Raw genomic sequence first — 21307 nt, forward strand, 5'->3', positions numbered from 1 at the left:
TCTTATTTCATCAATTAATTTTGTACCTGTAGCTTTCACTCCTAACAAGTTTTGACTGCTCCAGCTTTACTTTTTTTCCTGTTTTTAGTTTTAGACTACAGAGTTGAAAGCTTTAGACAGACTGTAGATCCCAATAAATATAGCTTTCATATGTGTAGCTGGTGTTTCTACTGTGAAACAGTCATTCCACCTCATTTCACCAGAGAAACTGAGTATGTATGATCCCTGTTTTCAGCGTTGTTTCTTCAACATTGAGATTTTTGTTTTCCCTTCCATAATCTACAGGGAAATAACAGTCCTGGTGAGTAGTTTCCCATTAATTTCTTTCTTCCATCAAGTAAAAACCTGTAATGAGTGGTGCTTTTTCATCAGAAAAACTGAGTCTTTTTCTTTTTCTGAAGCACAATAATGAGAGTAATACTAACAATAATATTTTACATAATGTTTTTAAAACTGGGGTTTGATATGAGAAATAGTATAACCATATCAGAGTTAAGTAGATATTGTTCAAGGATAAATCTGTATTGTGTAGGCCCAGTTCTACCTGCGTCACTTCAGCAAGAGTTCTGTGTAATTCAAAATTCTGATATCAGGCTCCCTTGGAACAGTGCAATTTTTTTGTGGATATTTGTTTTGTTTTGTTAGTTTTTTAAAATTCAGTTCCAGAGCCTCATCAGTCAAAAAAACAGGAATAGTTAAGCTAAGGAATGCAGTCTATCATCACAAGGTTGCAATAAAATGTAGCACTGGAATGGCATAAGCAGCTGCAAGCCTGAAAAAAATAATTTGTTTTCTAAATTTTTAACAAATAAATAAAGATAAATGTTTAATAAAGGTGAAATCCAAACATGAAAGTGAAGGAAAAAAATATGAGAAATCTCAGCTTGGGCTGTCTAATTGTTTCATTGTTAGAACATACAAAATCCATTAAACTCTCAAGCAAGACATTGTTATTTAAGTGCACCCAGGTTGCTTATGCCTGGTTTTCCTCATTTATACTCAAATTCAATATGTCACTAAAAATCATATAACTTTCATTTAAACATCTATAATACTCATTTAATTGTCAAGGGCTCCCTTCAAAACAATTGTTCTGTAGAACTTTAAAATTTAAAGAGCTTTATGGTATCAAACTGCATTCATATGGAATTATTTTTTTTAAATGAAAGGTAAAATATAAAAAAAATAGCAAAGACGTAAAGTATTAGTTTAAGCTAAGCTTAGCTGAAATTAAATTTGTGGTTTAGTGACATAAAAGCATTTTTCCTTCTTTTCTGTAGTTTAAATATTTTTTCCTTCATCCTTTGCTCTGCTGAGGGCATTAACAAGCTTGACATTGCAGAAATTTCAGGGAAGCACTATATGGTAAGTTAACAATGATACGCAGACCTTCTCAAGCCACAGCTGTCCATCCTGGAATGTTTTTCTCTTAGTCTATACTGAAGATAGAAGATGGTGAAATGTTATTCCTTGTTCCCTCATCAAAATTGTAAGCAGGTCCTGGTTCAGGCTGTGGAGACCACTTTTGTTACCTTTCTGCATCTGCATGTTAAAGAAATTACTGGTTTTCCATGAAAGGTTTCCTTTGTTCAGCAGATCTGAAACCTCTGCAGCAGAGAAGGAAAACTGACTATAGGATCGGTCTGGCACATTCTATCAAAGGGTTACAAAATATGCTGTGTAGTCTAGACCTCTGAAAAGACAGAAATATGAAGTGGCTGGTTAGCTTAATTACTGTCTGGTGCTTTGTCAAAAATCTTCACAGTTTACCTTTTAAGGATGTGGCTTGCCTCTCTTGTTTCCATTATATTCAGAAAATTAAATAATTTGTGAACAATCACTGTCTCTTTGTCTAAACTGTTCATTTGGAAAATACCATCATTCTTTGTTATGCCATTGCCTTCACATATTGCTCAGATGAACTTGGATCTCCATTCTTTGCATGTTCATTCTAGGATAGTGCAAGGAAAAAATCTTACCCATCTGATACCGAATTTACACTGAGTGAGTGAATTCAACATTAGAGTCATGCAAGCAAAAAGTACTGATTGAGTTTGCTTTTGAAAGAAGAAAAGGTTATTAAATATTTACAGAGAAATTAACTTTTGTTTAGTTAGGGTGTGCACAGTGTGGGGCTGGGGAAAGTAAATAATAGATCCTGACCTGAAGTCTAAATTTTTACTTAGTTCTTATCAGGTGCTCATCTCAGGTTAGCGTATGCTAGCCTGAAAACAAACAAAATAGTATTGCTACCAAAACAGAAGCAAATGAAATATAGAGAGAGCAGAAACAAAATAGTGTTGTGACAATGATTTTAATGTCCTTTGGAAGGGAACATAAATTTTGGTATTCAGGTTAAGGTGAGGTACTGTGCAAGGTGAGATGAACTTAAAAGCTAAGAAGGGAAAAAGTCCAAAAATGTATAATGTTACATAATTATATATTTCAAAATGAAATATATAATTTCCATTATTTTAACTTAATTGCAGATAATTTATTAATGTTTTAAGTAAAAGTATGAGTGACAATTTGGCAAGTATGCATCAGGGCTGTTGAAATAAAAACAAGGAAGATGTGGCTAGAAGCAGGCGGGTACAGATTACTGAAGAATTCTGACCTCACTTGCCAAACCAAGCTATTCTGTTTTATTTAAGCTAGAGCACATAGTTCTTTTCTTGAAAACAATGATGTGTTGTCGAAAGTTTTACTAATATTAACGTGTAGGATATGCTTCTCTCTGAGTCTTTAGTCTGGTTATTTCAGATAAGAACTGAGTGATTTATCCTTATCTATGGATGAAACACCATAGATACTTTTATCGTATCCTCCAAGATTTGATGTCCATTGTTTATTTAGTCATTTGATCACTGTGAATCTTTTCATTTATATATGCTTATACCGAACAACAAGGTAGATTTGCTCTTATTCACAGATCTCTTGCTGCTCTTCTGTTCTCCACAAGATTCTGATGGTATTCGCTAGCAGTTAACAGGCTTTACTTTTTATATATCTAAACATAACTTGTGGGGTTTTTTCCCTATTCTTCTTGAGAAAAGAGCTCCTTCATCTTTTAAAAATCCTGTTGAAAAGTTAAAAACCTGTGATTTATTTGTGTGACCTTTTTTTGCTGCTGTTTCTTTCTAGTTTGATCTCTTGCATGTGTCTTTCTTATTTTATTTCAAAGTGCTTATGCTGTTTTTTTTGTCTCGCCTTTAGTGTGTCATTATCAGTGTGCCTTTGTTACCACCATTTATTTGCATTTGCATTTATTTGACTGATTGTCAGTTGAGAAAGCTTTGGTGAAATTGTATTGCTTGTGACCATATCAGGGTAGGGTGCTGTTATGATTTTAATTTAATTATGGTTATAAATAATATTTTTAAGTAGTTCATGTGTTTATGGCTAAATTAAGAAGCAGTTTGTAAAGTTGTTCTTTCAGTTGTACATATACTTCTTAATAACATCTAACCATCCTGTAGTCCTTTTTCTCCCAGAATATATTCCCAAGAAACCTGCTGTTACCTGTTCCCTTGATTTTTTTGGTGTTTTTGTTTGTTCCCCATTATCCTTGCTTCTCTGACCTAATTCCTTCTTTTCCTGAAATTTCTGATTCTGAGGGTTCTTATTCAAATGGCGTTCCACCCTGACTGTTGTAGCTGCTGCTTCTATAGGAAAACCTGTGATTTGCATTATTTCTAATATAAAATTGTCTGTCTTCTGTTAGCTGGTTCCATCTGTTTCTGAAGTTGTCCTCACCATGTTCCAAAGACTGTGGAACTGTTTGAATCTTGCTGTCATTTTTCTCTAAGAGCTGCCAGGTAGTTGGACAATCATTCTGCATACCTCTGGAGGCTTCTCTGATTCTAAGGATTTTAAGGAAAAAACAGTAGTAGAAAAAAGTGGTTTAATACCTACACCTCTTACTTCTGCCTATTAATTAGGTGGTTAGCTTGTTGTATTAATAAAGTGCCTAACCGAGATCTTGTTGAGTAGAAGTCCCTGATGGCAGTTAAGCTAAACTTGCTCTGTTTTCCCCCTTCTACCACGTTTTGTGAATGGTTAAGAGTTGAGTGGTTTTTTCTGCTATTACTTTTCTTTAGTCTCTCCTAAAATTCTCTACCAATTTTTCTGTCCTGCATAATTCCATGTTTCGTGATCAGGTTGATTTTTGGGAGGGTTACTGTCTTTTTATCTCAATATGTAAGCATAATTCAAATTATTATCATCGACTTGCCTTGTGTGTATTCACTACTGTCCGTCTGGAATGTTTGTGGTAGAACCTGTACTGAAATGCTCTCCCAGATGTCTTAGCCACTGAATATCTGGGGATGCAACAGGACTTGAAACTACCACTGCTGGCAGCTACTGCTGGACGTTTATGGATTTTTTTATTTTTAATGAAGGATTATTGGCAGAATTTAATAGTCTTAACTCACAGGGAAGAACTGTACATATCCCTGTATAAACCAGCAGTTAGCATAATAAGTGCAGTGTTCACTTTTCATGGAAATTAGCACAGACCTGACAATATGACTAAGACCCTGGAAGCTTCTAGATTGCCAGCTTGCTATTGTTCTTTTAGGTTCAGCATAGCAAGAATTAAGAAAGATGACTTTGCAGAGGCGAGGTTTAATAGCCTGTGATACTACATGGGAGAAAACTACTGAGAAATCTTTATACTGTAATTGATTAACAGTTACTATAACAAGTATTTTTCATGTGCTCAGAAAAGAATGATATTAAAAAGCTGCATAGGGTCTCATTGCTCTTGCTCGAGCACCAGCTTAATATTAGTGGATATCAATGTTTTGCATGAAGAGGGACAACTCACTGTAAGATGGTTATTTGATTTAGGGATCTCCACGTTTGCTAGAGCTTTAGTTTGATGTAGTGGGACCAGGAACAGAAAGACTGTGAACTGTAATTTTGTCTTATCAGAAAACATAAAAGTGAGCCCCCTCGCAAAAAAATAAAAACAACTGCACCTCTCGTTTTTTTTATCATCCTGCTATAAACCTGGAAATCTTGCTTTGTCAGAACCAGTTGGTGTCGTCAGCACAGCAGTTTATGCTGCTGACTGTAGGTTTTTTGGTAGGAGGTGCTGTCTGAGGGCATAAGTACACCGTTTCTCAGATTTTGAGCCTGACTTACCTGAGGAAACTCCTGCTGGAAAAGGAGATATTTTAAAGAAAATAGTGGGACTATTCATGTGCATCCTGAAGAGAATCATGAGAATCAATCAAAGGTTACTAGAGGCAGTTTGGCTACTTCAGTTAGATTACTTAGAATACTTACTTTTTTTAGAGGAAGCCAGTCAGTGCTTTTGTTGTCATGTCCCAGCTAGGGTAGCACAGTAATATTTAACTGGTATTACTCTAGAAATTACTTTTTATTTTAAATCATCCAGGACTTAAAATATATGGTTTCTTAATAAGCAGTCATCTTTTCACTGACACTTGTATGAAAAAATTTTTCAGAAAACTCTTTGGTTTTTTTGTCCTCTCATACCAATTACTTACATGCTCTAAAAGACCTGGTTTGGATATTTTTCCATCTTGAATCTGTAAATACTTGAATCTGTCAAAGTCAAAGATTTGACTTGGGGCAAAGTTTAGCTTTAGAGAGTTTTGTGAGCTTTAGAGAAATGAGTAGAGCAGATTGATGGTTAAGTCTTGTCATACCATACTTAGCTTATACTGGGAAGAGTGAAGTCACTTTATTTACTTGTAGGCTAAACTTTTACTAAAAATTGTTTCTATCTGTCAAATGGTTGACCTAAATAGTATATATTTTGCTTTGAAAGTGAAGATGGGATTTGTCTTTCAGTAAGTGAAAAGGCAGCCTGTCCTCAATTCAACAGGTGTTAGTTAATTCGGGTAGTGCTGGTACTTACATTTCCTCAATGTTTTTTGAAAACATGATGATCACTTTTGGAATTCTCTCTTTGTATATATCCTGGTTTGCACCAAAAACTTAAAAATAAAGGTTAACTAAAGAACATTATTAAAGGATGCTGAGGGAATCACAAACATTTTTAGCATGTTAATTGCACTTCTCTTTTGGATAAACATTCTTTATTGCCAGGCTCCCCATTAACCTTTCAATCTAGTCCTGATCAACATAAACACTGATGCTGCTTTGACAGCAGTGGGATCAGACTTGCCACTCTATTATGAATCCTGCATTGATAGCTGGTTTACTAGAATCACTTGAGATGTTCTAAATGAAATCAAAGCAATCGAAAGGGTTTGATAAATGTGTACTTTAAAAAATATTTTTTGTGATAACATTAGACAGACAAGGAAGGTGACCTTTAAAGGGGATTCATGCTTAGCCTAGTGTGTAGATTAAAGGACTGGCTTCTCTTAGAAAGCATCAGAATGATTAAGTACTGGTCCTGTTTAAAAGAAAGAAGAAATAATCACCAGTGTCTAATAGATTTTGACATTGGTTGTGCTCTTAGAATCCTCAAAGGGAACGTTAAAAGCTGTTGAATAATTTGGGACTTGGGAGAAATCCATATAAGAAAATGAAGAGAGAACCCATGAAAGCAGTGGTCTCTATTGCCTGAGTTTTTCAAAGGGAATAATGTCTTTCAGAAAGCAAGTTTAAAAAAGGAGGTTTGGATTCACATGCTTCAAAAACTGAAGTGTCGTTAAGGTCCTGACAGCAACAGAAAAATAAAAGAGGTGAGGTTATACTTCCCTTGCATCTCTGAACATTGTCTGTAGCATATTTTGTAAGGTCGTCACCCCTCTGTGAAGATCAGTGACATGTTACTTTCTACTGAAGTACTGATTTTTGTCATTAAAAGGGTGAAGGAGTGACCACAGAAAGAATAAATGACAGGGTTTTCTTTTCCCTGTCTTTTTTTCTTTCTCATCTAAGCTTATTGACAAAGGCCAGTTCATTTTGTAGAAAAATAAAGCATGTATTGAATGCTACCTGATCATCAAATCACAAGCATTAGGGAGCATTAGGAACTAGATGAATCTGTATGTGAGGCACCTGCCTTAAGACAAATGGTGACTAAATGTTCCCTCCTGGTAACTGTACTTTTTTACATTTGTGATTCTTGTAAAAATCCCATTGCAATTTTCTTAAAAGTAACTGTTTAAATTTCAGTGTTCTGCTGGAAGTACAATTGAATTAATTGCTCACAGCTCTTTAAATCCTGATGGACTATTCATCATTCCTTACTTTAAATTAGTTTTGATGTTCAACAGCTACAACTTAACATCTCAGAGGTGGCTGCTCTTAGTTGGTGGGTGAGACTCGTAGTGTTACTTCACTGGAATGTTATGAGATTAATAAGCTGAAGCACATGGATTCTGTGGATGGAAGGATTCATAGAGGTGGAGAGTAATATTAATAGTTATCTGAGAACTTATAACTCTGTAACAGTATTCTAACTTGATTTCTGAGCAAACTGAAACGTGTTTAATGAGCTGTTGTATTGAAAGTATGCATTTTGTAACATGGAGCATATGCCAACAGAAATGAAAATAGCAAAGCAGTGACATTTGGAATAACAGTGTTGTACTTCATTGCCTCCATGTCATCTGCATGTTAAACTTCCCTGTTCCTCAGACTAAATCACCAAGGGAGCACTTTCTTGGGTGATACTGTATGTGTCATGATACAAACATGATTATATATGCATGCCTGCCACCACTAGACCAAAACCAAACTCCCTCAATGAAAAAATGCTTCCACGCGCTGAACAATTGGCTGACGATCTTGTTTCATAAGTCAATATTCAACATTCAAGTCCCTATTTTCTTTAATACTTGAATTTAAAAGAAGCAAATTTGTTTGTAATCTACCTAACCCTCTGATATTAGAAGAGGCTGTGAAAAAGGAAAACTTTATAGAATTCTCAATAACTTTCTTGTTTCCAAGCAATGTGTACCCTTCAGACAAGGTGGCTGGGACTCTGGGCTCAAAATGGCATATGCAGTTAATACTCCTATCTCCAAGATACTTGGCAAGTCAGTATAAATCATGTAGAATGAGATTTTTTTTTCACTATTTACCAGAACATAGAAATGCTTTATTCTGAAAAATTACAGAAATATCTTTTCAGCCTGTCAGATATTTCTACTTTCCCTCAGAAAAGCAGTAGGTCATCCACACTACTGGCCAAATGAGATTTTTACTGCCTCTAAAGTCTCCCTGGCTTTCCTTTTACATCATGGATATTTAATATTTAAGGTATTAAGTGGTATAGCAAGCTAGATACAACACTACTTTATGGAGTTAAGAATGGCTTGAAGGTGTATCAAAATCTCACTTGTACCATAGCTCTATACACAAATGTAACCAGGCTCCTTTTGGTGGATCTGGGGAATAACATTGCTGTTGCTGATCTTCTGGGGATGAAATGATCTTAATTATTTGAAGGATAATCAGAATGGAGATGTATTAATCAGCTTGAAGAGCTCTGACAATTCAGTCATAGTGGTGCTCGAAATGTGTTCAGGCAAAAATAAACCAGAACAGCTTAACTCACATACATTATGTCTTAAGAGTTTTAGGTGAGGATATTGTGAAGATATGATCTTGGGTTTAAGTGGTTTTTTTTGACACGTCTGCTTCTGGTAATACTGGGTCATCTTCTTTTATCTCAATACCTGTAATTGTATGTGGACTACTTCTCTCTAATATTTTGAGATTTTGCAGGAGATGTTCAGGTGTGAGGCTTGAAGACTACACTGTTATCCTACAGCACAGAGCCCCATTTTGGGACTGAAGCCAGGATCTGTAACGGCAGCTGCAGCAGGGCTTGCTGTCTGCCTTAAATGTAGTGCCTTTGTCCAGGACCTTCAGGACTGTGAAAGAATGCAGCCTGTCCTCTTGAAGAGGGCTTAGTAACAACCCCTCTTTGGTTCTGGCTAGTGATGCACAGATAAATCATGATTTTTTTTTCCCCATGGGCATGAAGTTACTCACACAGTTCCTGTTGGTGCTTATTGGCGTTGGGATCTGACTTCCTAAGGTTCTATCTGTAAACAACATCAAAAAACAGAAGGGAGGAATGACATGGTCAGAAGTCCACAGGCATATCAGTGAGGTACAAAATATCTTTCTCAGAGAGAGGTTCAAAAGCAAAACATGTTTTTTCAGAAATAAAAGTATGTTCCAGTGAGGATGGTGATGATAACTGTTGTGTAGTTCACACATGAACAACTGATATGGGTAGGTTTCTGTTTAGCAATCTCTTTTATGAAATTTTCTTGTATTTTACCAGACTTCTAAAGTTATTTTATTATCAGTTCGATAAAAGCAGGTAAATTATAGTGCTACTGGAGTTTCAAATTAATGTAAGAATACATTTCAAATGCATTTATAGCAAGACATAGATATTAATTGTCGAACCAGTTGTCTGAAGCCTTAAAATATGGATATTATTGATTTTTCACCAGTGTCAGTGTGAAACCTCTCTTACCTGGTTCTCACTTGAATGATGTGTGCAAGGCTGCCTCTGAGGCAGGAAGCATCTCCTTGACAGCTGCTTGGAGGTGTGCTGCAAAGTACCCAAGTTCCAGCTCACATGCTTTGTTGCAATGCTGAGTATCAAAATTAAATTACGAGTCGTCTAGCAGTCTTTCATTGCAGCACTGAAAAGTGCTGCTGACTAGGTAGCAAAACCAACAGCCCCCTCTCTGTTTTAACACACTTCCATGTCTGCACAAAATGCACCACTTCCAGCTTATAATAGGGGAGTGTTGGGTAGGTTTCACTGCTGGCACTTTCCCCCAGCCCCAAGCAGAACAATCAGCCAGTGTGGTTGAAAGTTGTTGCCAGAGATAGGGTTCCTCATCTGTAGTGCCTGCACCTGTGGTAGCTTTCCATAGAAACATACACCAGCATTGCAACTGCATTTTTTTTGTTTCCAGACCCACTTGAAATACTCAGTGGAAGCTCAAGCAAAACTGTGTAAATTAGTCACTGTCACATTTAGGCATTACAAGAGAAATTAGTAATTTATATTAATCACAAATGTTTCTCCAGGTTTTATGAACAAGCAGCTTGGCTGCCAGAATGATTTTTGGAAGACATTTTTTTTCCCTAACTGCCACAAAGAACAAAATGGTTATTATGGGCATTTAGATAAAGATTAACAGTTTTGGCAATTTATTTGAGGAAAATTGTATTTTACTATGCATTCCACTTCAACGTGGACCATCACTGCCAGCATGATTCGTCACCTCCTTGATAAAATTATACAGTGGAGACACAAGATGGTGTAATTCATTTAAGAACAGAAACAGGCTAATCAACAAAGCAGAATGAGGTTGAAAAACAAACCAGATCCACATTTCTTAATTGTTTGGCAAGTCCAAATTTCCAATAGGAGAAGTGAGAAGTCTGTCTGCCTGCTGTTTTAGCACATTTTGATTCATTTTGACTTCATGCTTTCTTTTTTCTTTGTCCATATCATGCCTCTTTTTCCTTAAGATTGCTTCATGAGTCCTCCAGGAAAAAGCAGTACAGGTGACCACTTCATATTCTGCAAGTAGTTCTGTAGAGCACTGTAGGATTAGTCCATGAACTTGGTACAGGTTGTGAAGAAATTACTAGTATGATAAGAAAGAGGTCACAATTAATATTTCAGAGTTTAACAGCAATGCAGGAGAGACTGCCAACATGACCTTCAGTCTTTCATGTGTTTCCAACAGACAAAATCAACTTCCTAGCATGCTACTTTTTGAGCTTATCATGTTCCAAGGTATTAAAAGAGAGCCATGTTATATTTTATTCTGTTATGGTTATTTCCATTTTTGCTTCCACTTTTGCATTTTAGGATGGTGTAAAATCGAGAAAATCAAAGCATAAATGAAAAATCTTTTGTTTGCTACAAAGGAGACAAACAAGGGTCGAAGGAGAAAAAAACTCATTACAAAGAGATTAGAAAATTAATTGGTTGGTGGCTCTGACAGCTCCCATTGGATGTCTAAGGATCTGGTGAAAAGAAAGTACCGTCTCAAACATTACATTTCTTCCTATTATTTCTTTCTTTCGTGTAGAGACTTTTCTGAAGCATCATTAGGTTCCAATTATTTTCAGTGAAATATTTCACAAGAAAAGGGCATGATAAAATCAGTAGAGGTAGTACTATTCCCCTGAGAAACTTCCTGTGGCTAATAGTAAATGTAATAGGGAAGGCTTCTGTTCAACCTCAAACATAAAGAGATTTCTGCAGGGATGATTCTGATCCATGGAGGTTTTGAAATCTTGTGTCATGGCATTAATGTGCACTCTCTCTCCCCAAAATCAGTATGGGGCAGCTGATGAATATACTGGGTCTGAACACTTGATTATCTTCCTGGCTTAATATAAGCATAGGACCTGTTACTAGATTTTTTTCCCCTAAGGATGTATTGTCTTAGAGATCCTGCTCTTCCAAAAAGATTAAATATTTGTAACAATGTTTTCTTCTCAACTGAATGACCTTTTTCCCTATATTTACCATGAATTTAGCATGTGTGTGTGTATGGATATACACACATATGTGTGTATATATACATGTATACTTACACAATTATAATATAAAACAGTGTCATTTTATAGAGCCACAGAATCACAGAAAGGATAAGGTTGGAAGGGAGCACAGTGGCTCATCTGGTCCAACCTCACTCCTCTATAGGATCATCCCAGAGAACGTGAAACAGGATGGAGTCCAGCTGGTTCTTGAATATCTCCAGTGAAGGAGACTCCACAACATCTCTGGGAGATATTGGTTAGATCTCTGACAAAAATAATTTTTATGTGTTAAAGGTTATAGCTGTTGTGATTATAAAAATGCTAATTTTCACAAACTAAGATGTTTTAACAAGGGCAAGATATTTGTAATATTAAATGCCAGTGAAGATTATTATAGATTATCATTCTCTGTGCACTGATCTGACCAGCTATTGTTTCTTGTCCTTGAAGTGGCATAACCACTATCACTACACATTTTCACAAAATGAAAACAAAATTAAAGATTAATTTAGCCCTAGTTTAGGTAGGAGACTATTTGTGACACTTCTTGGGGTAGAGCTGTGTCTGTCTTTAGCTTTACTTCCTCTCTGTGCTTAGTTCTCTTTCCCTTCTTGGTTACAAATGTGGTAATCAATGTGCCTTAGGGAGAGACATTCCCACTGAAATCTGTCCTGTTGAAGAAAATGGCAGAAGGACCCAATCTCTGCAAGATAAGATCCAGATTCCTTAAGGAATTATGTAAACTTCTTGAAAAGTTTGCCACCCAAATATTTGGGATGCAAAATATAAAATGCTCATTTTCCCTGGAGTTTACCCAACTACCTGTCATGCCATGCTATTTCTGCCTTCTTAATTGAAGGACAAAGTGAATTCTCCAGTGGCTTTGCAGTTACCTGCAGTGGTCAGTGTCTGCTGTGATTTGAGGTTCCCAGACCCTTGAGCTAGTGTTTCTGCAGCTGGAAATGCCAACTGCTTGTTCTTATCAGAGAAAATAGCATTGCTTTTAACCAAATTGTGGATTAATTTGAAAATATGTACATTAAGAGTTGGGGAAAGCCCTTATAAAGGACTGCCTAGGGAGAATATTTCTTAATATGCTAATCTAGCTGAGAAGAGATATTTCTCCCTAGGACTTTTTCATTTCAGTGGACCACAGAATATTTTGAGTGAAATATAATCTTAATCCAAAAATTAATATTTTAGGAAACCTGCTGCCTCATTAAAGTTGTGGAAAGAAAAGGAAGGAAATTTTTTTGGAACTGTATTGACTGGGAGAATGAGAAACATTATGCTTTAGAAATGTAAATTAAAGTTACAGTCCTAGTATATGTGTGAATACAGCTGGATTTTCACAGAGATGTATGCCTTTCCTCAAAGTGCTTGTGAACAGCATATGGTATTCTGTGTATTAATATATACATGTAAATTTACTTCACTCTTATGAGGTGAAATTATAAGCACATGCACATTCTTAAAAAAACCCAAACAACAAAAACAACCCAAAAACAACCAGCATGAAGGACACACAAATAAAACAGTAACAGAAAGTCCCATGAAATTGCCTTAGCTCTTAATAAAATGTATTTTAGGCCAAATAAAGCAGATTCTGAAATGATAACTATCTGTGAGGCAAGGAGGGACAAAAGACTAAAAAGTGGTAATTTTTTTTCTGTGCCCTTTCATGAAGAAACAGATTTTTGATTTTATAGTCATAAATTCCTACTGACAGTTTTACTTCAGATTTGAAAAGAAAATAGAGATTGTGTATGTATATTGGATGAAAAAAAAATATATTATTTTTATTTCTTTTTACTGGGCTTCTGAAAAAAATTCTTACAATGGTGCATACAGATGTTTCGATATTCCTGCTCTGTTTTGACTTGAACCTCAGAAAATGACATTGGTTTTGGTGCATCTGTACTTAAGTGGACTCTATTTAGACTTTAGGACACTGATCTGAAATACACCTGAACACATAATTAAAAGAAAAAAACAGCAACAAAATAAACCAAAGTAAAACAAAGAAAAAAATCCCAACTCAACAAAACCCACCAACCAAACCCAGGGTAAATGCAGTTTCTGTAATTTTTTTGGTATAAATTCCACATATGTGTCCTCTACTCTAGTCTTCCTTGATCACAGTCCAAAGTAGGTAAAATAAATAGTTTTCATCATGGGCCATCTGTCAGAAGTGTTTAACACTGCCAATTTGAGTCATAATTTTAGAAGTACTTAGCTGTCACTTAGGTATCTAAATAGTTGGCCTGATTTCTAAAATGTTTTGCACATGAAGCACAGAGATCTTCTGAAGATGTGATTTCTGTTGTGGATTGTAAACATCTTCAAAGCTTGTCAGTGGGTTCTTTTGAATTGTATGTTTGTATTTTTACCAGTTTTTTTGTATTGTTTGTGTGTTTTAAGTGGAAATACAATATTATCATCAACTCGAGCCCCATTTCTGATCTGCCATAATCAAGGACTAAGATTTCTTGTATTGTTAGCTGTTCCTTCATTTCAACACAAAGTGCATCTCTTAACTTAGAAACACATAAAAGAGTCATTGTAATGTTGATGTGGATGGAAACTGACTTGAAAGTACAAGGTTTCTTTTAAGAAGAAAAAGAGTCTTAAAAATAGATTTTAAACATCTATCTCTCTAGTGTATGAGTCTCTAGATAGGTAACACTTCAATCAGATAGAAATATTTAGATGGAATGACCAGTAGTAGAGGGAGCTGGAATACTGCCCTGTCTTGGCCTTTTGCTCAAGGGCCACCTCTACAGAGGTGGTGGTAGCAGGGCTTGTATGCTCTCCTGGTGTGGAGGAACCCCACTGCTTTAACAACAGGCTTTCCTGTAGGTCTTCTGTCACAAATTGTTCAGCAGAACCCTGAATCAGACATTAAGCTGATGGGATTTTTTTTGTGAGCCTGTAGATGGGTATTTTGTCAGCTCGCGTGCCTTAGGCATAAAAATTTTTAAGAAAATAATTCAAAGACCCCACATTTTTTGTGAGCCACTAATGATCGTGACCTGTGGCACAGCCATATGAGACTCCTTCTCCCCCAAGCAAGAGCACAAAATTTCTATAATTGGACCTGATTGAAACTTGTCTTTACAAGCACCATCGCCTTTATTTGGATGGCCTGTGTGTCACTGCTCAGGCTTGGGCTCAAAAGCAGAGCTAATGAAGGAGTTTTCCAGCCCTTGGTGCATCTGTGGCACTTGCTCTCCCTGCTGTGCTGCGTAGTGCACTGGCCGCTTGTTGGCACCTTCATATTTCACGCTGCAGGGAACTGAAATGACTGAACAGACAGGAGAAGAGTTTTATTTGCAGTAGCCTGTGTATCCCTAGACTCTGATTTGGCATAAAACATCTGCTTCATGATCTGTTTCAAGGCCAGTTCCCTTTCACCAACAAAGGTTATGACTTCAGGGAAGCTGTGCCTTTGCTGTTGGGGGGAGGTTTGCTTGAAGACTTTAGTCAGAATCAAAGCATTCTGCCACAGAAATCCTTACTTCAATTATTCTGTAAAAGCAGCCAAATAGTAAATGTATTAACATATTAACCTGTGTCTAAAGGAGGCCTCTGACTTTCATTGTATGAGTTTTTATAAGAAGTTGATGTAAACAATATCTAAGTGTATGTGTGGTTAGGAATAAGCTTTTGTCATTGTTCTGATGGTAAGAGAAGTGACAGATCCTTTACAAGTTACTTGCTTAATGAGCAGAGTCAGTAAGTAAATCCGTCAATTTCACCTACTGTTTGTGCATATTTTCAGTTTGCAGAGTTAATTGTAATATTGATATAGTTTCTATTAAAGTCTTAGAGTCCTATGTGGTGCAGTATTTGGAGATAAATTGACACATTAAATCTTTACTTGTATTCATAGGGACCTAATTTCAGGGTGTTTTGTCTCCTGCCAAAAAAGGTCAATTTTTGAAAGACTGATGCAGATTTCTTTGCAGAAGTGTCATCGTGATCCACAGTTACACATCTGCAATAAGAATCCATGTTATTTCTTGTAATAACATAGATTCAACCGTTATTAGAGTAAGTAGCCTATTACTGTCTATGTACTTCACTGCCATTGATGCACAACCTTTGCAACATATGGCTGGCTTTCCTCCTCAGAAAGAATCCTTTTTGTAGCTTTAAAAAATAGTAATTGAATATTTGCATATCTCCAAGGAGCCATGCGGGTTAAACACAGCATTCATCTTCTACTGTTCTTAGGCTGCTTTTGGTTTAGGACTAAGAACTATTGCTTTTATGAAGTGCCTTTTTCTATAAAGTCAAAACCTCACAGCAGTGCACAGAAAGCCAGTGCTATAAAGGAGCTAAGTAGAGTCTTTAATAGAGAGAACTAGGTTGTAAGTGTTTTTGTTCCTATGGAGCAGATAGATTTGGTTTCATCTATTCCATATTCATAACAAAGGAGCTTACTTGCAGGAGAACTGACTTCCCGGGACTAGCATGGTAATGATCTTTTCACCACAGATTGAAAGGATCTGAAAATGGTCACTTCAGCTCAGCAGAGAGCAGCTAGCACTGATAACGGTTCAGACCTGCTATTTTTCTCTAGCTCTGTTTCAAGGGCTCTGATGTCCAGGTGGAGACCAGGGGCAAGCAGTGTTCCTTGGGGCTCAGTGTTGGGATGGGGGCTGTTTAACATCTTTGTCAGTGACACAGAGAGTGGGACCAGAGCAGCCTCAGCACGTTTGCAGATGACACCTGCAGTTGACGGTCTTGAGGGAAGGGATGCCATCTAGAGGGACTGTGACAGGTCTAAAGGGGGCTTGTGCCAGCATCATGAGGTTCAACAAGGCCAAATACAGTCACAGATTTGAGAGCATCCCTGAGTAGAAGGACTTGGGAGTGTTGGTTGATAAGAAGTTCAACATGACCCAGCAATGTATGCTTGCAGCCCAGAAAGCCAGTTGTTTCCTGGGTTCACCATAAGAAGCATGGCCAGCAGGTTTAGGAAAGTGATTCTTCTCCTCTTCTCCATGCTGGAAAGATCTCATGTGGAGTACTGTGTCCAGCTCTGTGGCCTGCAACATGAGAAGGATATGTTGGAGTAATTCCAGAAGAGGCCACAGAGATGATCAAGGGGCCTGGAGCACCTCACCTGTGAGAGAGCAGGGGTAGTTCAGCCTGGAGAAGGCTGGAGGGAGCCCTTACAGCAGCCTTGCAGTACCTAGAGAGGGCCTGTAGCAAAGGCGAGAGGGACTTTTTACAAGTGGATATAGTGTCCTAACAAGTGGGAAATGTTTTAAATTAAAGAGAGTAAGTTTAGATTAGATGTTAGGAGAAAACTCTTTACCCAGAGGGAGTGGTGGGGCACTGGAAAAAGTTGGCCAGAGAAGTTGTGGATATTGCTGGAGGTGATCAAGGCCAGGTTGGATCGGGCTTTGAGCAGCCTGGTCTGGTGAAAGATATCCCTGCCCATGGAGGGGTGGTGGTGAGAGTGGAATCAGATGATATTTAAAGGTCACTTCCAACCTAAAGCATTCTATGATTTTATGAAGATGCATGTTTCTTCTGAATAAAACAAAACAAAAACGTAAGTCCTTCTCCCTCCCACGTTCATTGTCCACCCCCACCCTGTGAGTTCTATGTCTAAGGAGTTCAGGATGTTTTCTCAAAAATACATGTTACAAATACAAGATCAATTTTTCTTAATTTGGCCCTGGTATTAAAGGCAGAAGTGAAAAATTATTTATTGCCAGTCTGGGTTCTGTGTCCTGAACTTTTCTCATGATCTCTTCTTTCTCAGAAAAAATATTCTGTGAACAAGAAATCTGAAGTCCACAAAATGTGTGTGAAAGTTCCTTGCTGGGTTTCATAATTAGGATGCTCCAGTGCCAGCTTTGATTACACACCTTGTGGGTTTTCAGGAAAAAAAAAAATCCATCTTGATCCAAGAAAAAATATTCTTGTCTCTGCAGGATATTTGACAAGGGCAGAAGAAAAAAATGCAGGAGTATACCACAAGCACTTTTACTTGGCTAAAGAACAAGTTATTCAGTGACCCCTAAGAGATGAACTGGAAGTTTATAGAGATCTTAAAAATTAACTAGGAGCACAGAACAAGAACAAACCTTGTGTGTCATTGGTTCTGGGAATGCAGTTTCTGGAAGAGGCCTTGAGGCACCCAGGTTTACCATTGTCCTGGCTGGATGTTGTGCTGGGGTGTGCTGGAGTCCACACCCCTCTATGCTCTGGGATGCCTGGTGCCTGAGGCAGCTGTCAAAGTGGGACGGGCAAGCAGCAGGCATGCCTGGCCTGCTTTAGCTGATACTGCAGCATCTGTGTAGGCATACTCAGGGGTCTGTTTGGCCTTTAAGCCAACAATACCATATTGTATAATTCATAGATATGTATGAAAGCATCTGCTACCCTTGCTGTTGAAGACTCTGGATCAGATGACACATATGTATTTGCATATATGATGCTTCCCCACACCCCTAAGTGAGAGATGTGATCTCAGACTTGGATTTTTTTGTTTCGTTCATTGTCAGTTTCTGAGTTTCTGAAGGTTTAGCTGCAATAACTCAGGGACAAAATTCATGAATTTCAATTACTCTTTTCCTAACTAGGGTAAATGGCAGTGTATCCAGATTTCTTTTGAAGAAACTCAGGGCATGGAACCATCTTTTAAACGTGAGAGGAAAGAAGCAACTGGTGCACACTGTCATGAAACCCTGCCAAGCTACCAGAACTATATTCAGTAGATTACCCTGGAGCTGAGATGCAAATGTAAGTGGATCTTCATGATCACAGAAAGTGGGATAGGTACTGGCGGGGCTACCCTAGTAACATGAGGCTTGAGCTCTCTGCCCTCTGAGGAGTGGAGACACCACGCACAGTAGATTAGAGACACTTACATTGAACAATGATGGACACTTGTGTGGTTGAGAGAAGTTAATTTGGCAGAATTTTTGTCCATCTCTTTTGAAGTTAAATAAATGTCAGCAAGGTTTTCTAGTAAGTTGTTTTGTGTTGTCCTGTATTGTTTTCCATATATATTATCATAGCTACATATGAAAAGCACCATTAGAAACTGCTCACAGTTTGGTTATATTGGTTCCTTAACTGATTAACATGTAAAGAATAGAGAAATAAGCTCTGTGCTGTGGTGTTTGCTTAGATCAGGAAGTAGCATATAGAAAATAGAGATAAGAATTTCCCAATCTGCTTGGTCATGTTGTTAGTGTGAAACAGGGCCTTTTCTAGTAGAGAGGTAGAGTTCTCTCTCTCTGAGAACAGTTGTTACAGCATTCAGGAGGAGAAAAGCTCAAGAGGTGTGTTTCAAGTCTGATGCAGTATTCATTGCTTTTAAAATTGTTTCCAAACCATCAGGGCTTTTAAGTCGCAGTTATGGAAAAGTGTACACATATGTCTAATTTTGAGTTCATCTGGGAATGATCATTGGGAATAGGGCTAAACATCCTGTGGTATATATTATTCTTAAAAAAAAAAAAAAAAAAGGCGCAGAAGGAAATAATTTGTGGCAGAATAAAATGAAAGGTTAGCTCTCCCGTGGGTGTCTTAGACTTTCCCACAGTCACAGTAACAACAGACTACAGTCCTTTTCTGGCATAGATGGGACATGTCAAATTCCTGACAAGTTCTCTTTGATGACCCTATGGTTATTCTCACATAAGTTGACTTTTTGAAATATGGATTTCAAAACATGAGTAAGACCTGTGGCATTGGACACAGGCTGGACAAGTAAAAGACAGAAGCAAGCATGTAGATGTTTAAATAAAAGTGCTATTGCCTCATACACTGGACAAATTTTGACTAAAGAGAAAACTTCAGCTGGATTCAGTTCCTGAATTTTTCATGGTAAAGGTCACACACTGAAGGTTGATATCCATTCTAAGGACTAGATATTAATTTCTGGCTTGTATGATTGAATGACTGAATGTTCAGTAGTCATGTCCTCTGCAGGACTTGAACAAACTGGGAATTCACAGGATAAAGGTGTACTCTTATTAACACAGTGCTGGCATCTGTTGTGTCTGTAGTCAGTTGTGGCCTGGGACCCCACTGTAGTAGGTATAATGAAGATAAAGGTCTCTTCCCTGAGAATCCTGACATGTCAGGATAAGAGCTCAAATTACAGTGGACTATCATGTGTTTTCCAAATTTTAGCTTTCCTGATTCATATCTGGTTTCCATCCTGCACAAATTTGGGTTTATCTGTGTGAAGCTTGTGCCAAGGTGCTATTAGAACTTTGCTAAGAGGAAAATCCTTTCTGAAATCTTTTGAGCAAAGATATTATCTCTAAGGAGCATGTTTGCAAACTTTGGGGCCTTCATGTGAACTCAAACACATTCAAAATTGCATTATTCTCACTGTTTGGTTTAAATTCAAAAACCAACAAAATACAACCCCTATTTTGTGTTTTTTTCCTAAACTTCCCTTGAAACTTCTTGAAAATCATTTCCTATCTTTACATCTTCTCCCTTCTCCACAAGACATAAACACTGCATAGGTGAACAGCAAAAGTAACATTTCATGCCATGTAGGTGTTCACAACCCTACAAAAATACATGTATAATTACTTCTTTTGGTTTTATAAACAGATATAATTTACAAGTATAGCATGGAAAGATAGAACACTTTCTAAATATTTTGAAGATAGTGGCAACCCCATGAAGATGGACTAGAATAGAATCCTTCCCTCTGCTTTAATTATAGTGTCAGCAGTGGTAAAGCTAGTAATGGATAATATGAAGTCTATTAAAGTATATGAGTTTAGTAACATGATACAATACCCACAAATTCCATGTGGGTGAACATGTTGCTTTAAAGATCAAAAAGATCTTTACTTTCTTTGCTTTACTAACAAGACTATAATGTCTCTTCAAAGGATTTACTTATGTCTAGTTCTTAGAGATGGAAATTAGCAAAATGGATAGCCTGCTTGAAGAAAACCATTTTATTCCTAGTGATACCAAGGGAAAATCGAAGTACAAAAGAGCTTATGGAAAGTAAGAGGAGGATATATTTTTCTCTAAGTGCTTTATTTGATAGTATTAACTTGTTTTATTTGCAATTTGCTCTAATACAGTCTTAATGTAGTACAATAACTGTACTTGGCTTTGTTAATGCCACTGAAATCAGTAATGAGATCTGAGGTTTTTATTTCATTCTAGTTAATAAGTGTTGGTTTGTTGCAATAGAAAATATGACATCAGTCATTTATATTGGGCTAGTGCAGAAATGCTAGCACTTATTTTAAGGTATGTAATACAGTTTGCATTTATGAAAGAGGAACCTTCTTATATGAAAGAAACTCCTGCAAATATTTCATGTGGAAGCAACAATAGGGTCTATTTTTCATTCCTACCTCCTTATATTTTACAGGAACTTACATGCAACTAAAAGTCCATTTAAAGTAAAATATGCTTTCATTTATTTCCAGCTGAGCTTTGTTTGTTTTTTAATGAGAGAAATACCACAGAAGTAAAACCGATTCTCTGAGAAGCTCAAGCTGCAGTTAGATGACAGCTTCACTCTAAACATAAATGTTCTTGCTTTTATGAAAAAAACAAAAAGTCTTTGCAAAGAACTTTGAGCCTTGTTTTCTTACTGGTTCAATGCTCAGTTCAGAGGAACAATGCAGGCAGGGTTAGATTTTGCAGCATCTGAAATATCTGTTTTGTCGGACTCTTGAAGGTGTAAAGGGTACAGGCTGCCCTGCACTGAGGTTTTCCTGAACTCAACTGGACTCAGTGACTTGGGAGGACAGATGATAAAAGTATGACTATAAAAAGCCTTTGGACTGTATTCAAAGTGATGCCT

General features: G+C 37.1%; 1 protein-coding gene across 5 annotated transcripts in view; it reads left to right on the plus strand.

Annotated features, from left to right (window-relative positions):
• Positions 1-21307, plus strand: part of EFNA5 (ephrin A5) — a 203767-nt gene that overhangs the window by 168916 nt on the left and 13544 nt on the right. The window lies entirely within an intron of this gene.

Source organism: Aphelocoma coerulescens, assembly GCF_041296385.1.
Source record: "Aphelocoma coerulescens isolate FSJ_1873_10779 chromosome Z unlocalized genomic scaffold, UR_Acoe_1.0 ChrZ_unloc_scaf_1, whole genome shotgun sequence".
Taxonomy (NCBI): domain Eukaryota; kingdom Metazoa; phylum Chordata; class Aves; order Passeriformes; family Corvidae; genus Aphelocoma; species Aphelocoma coerulescens.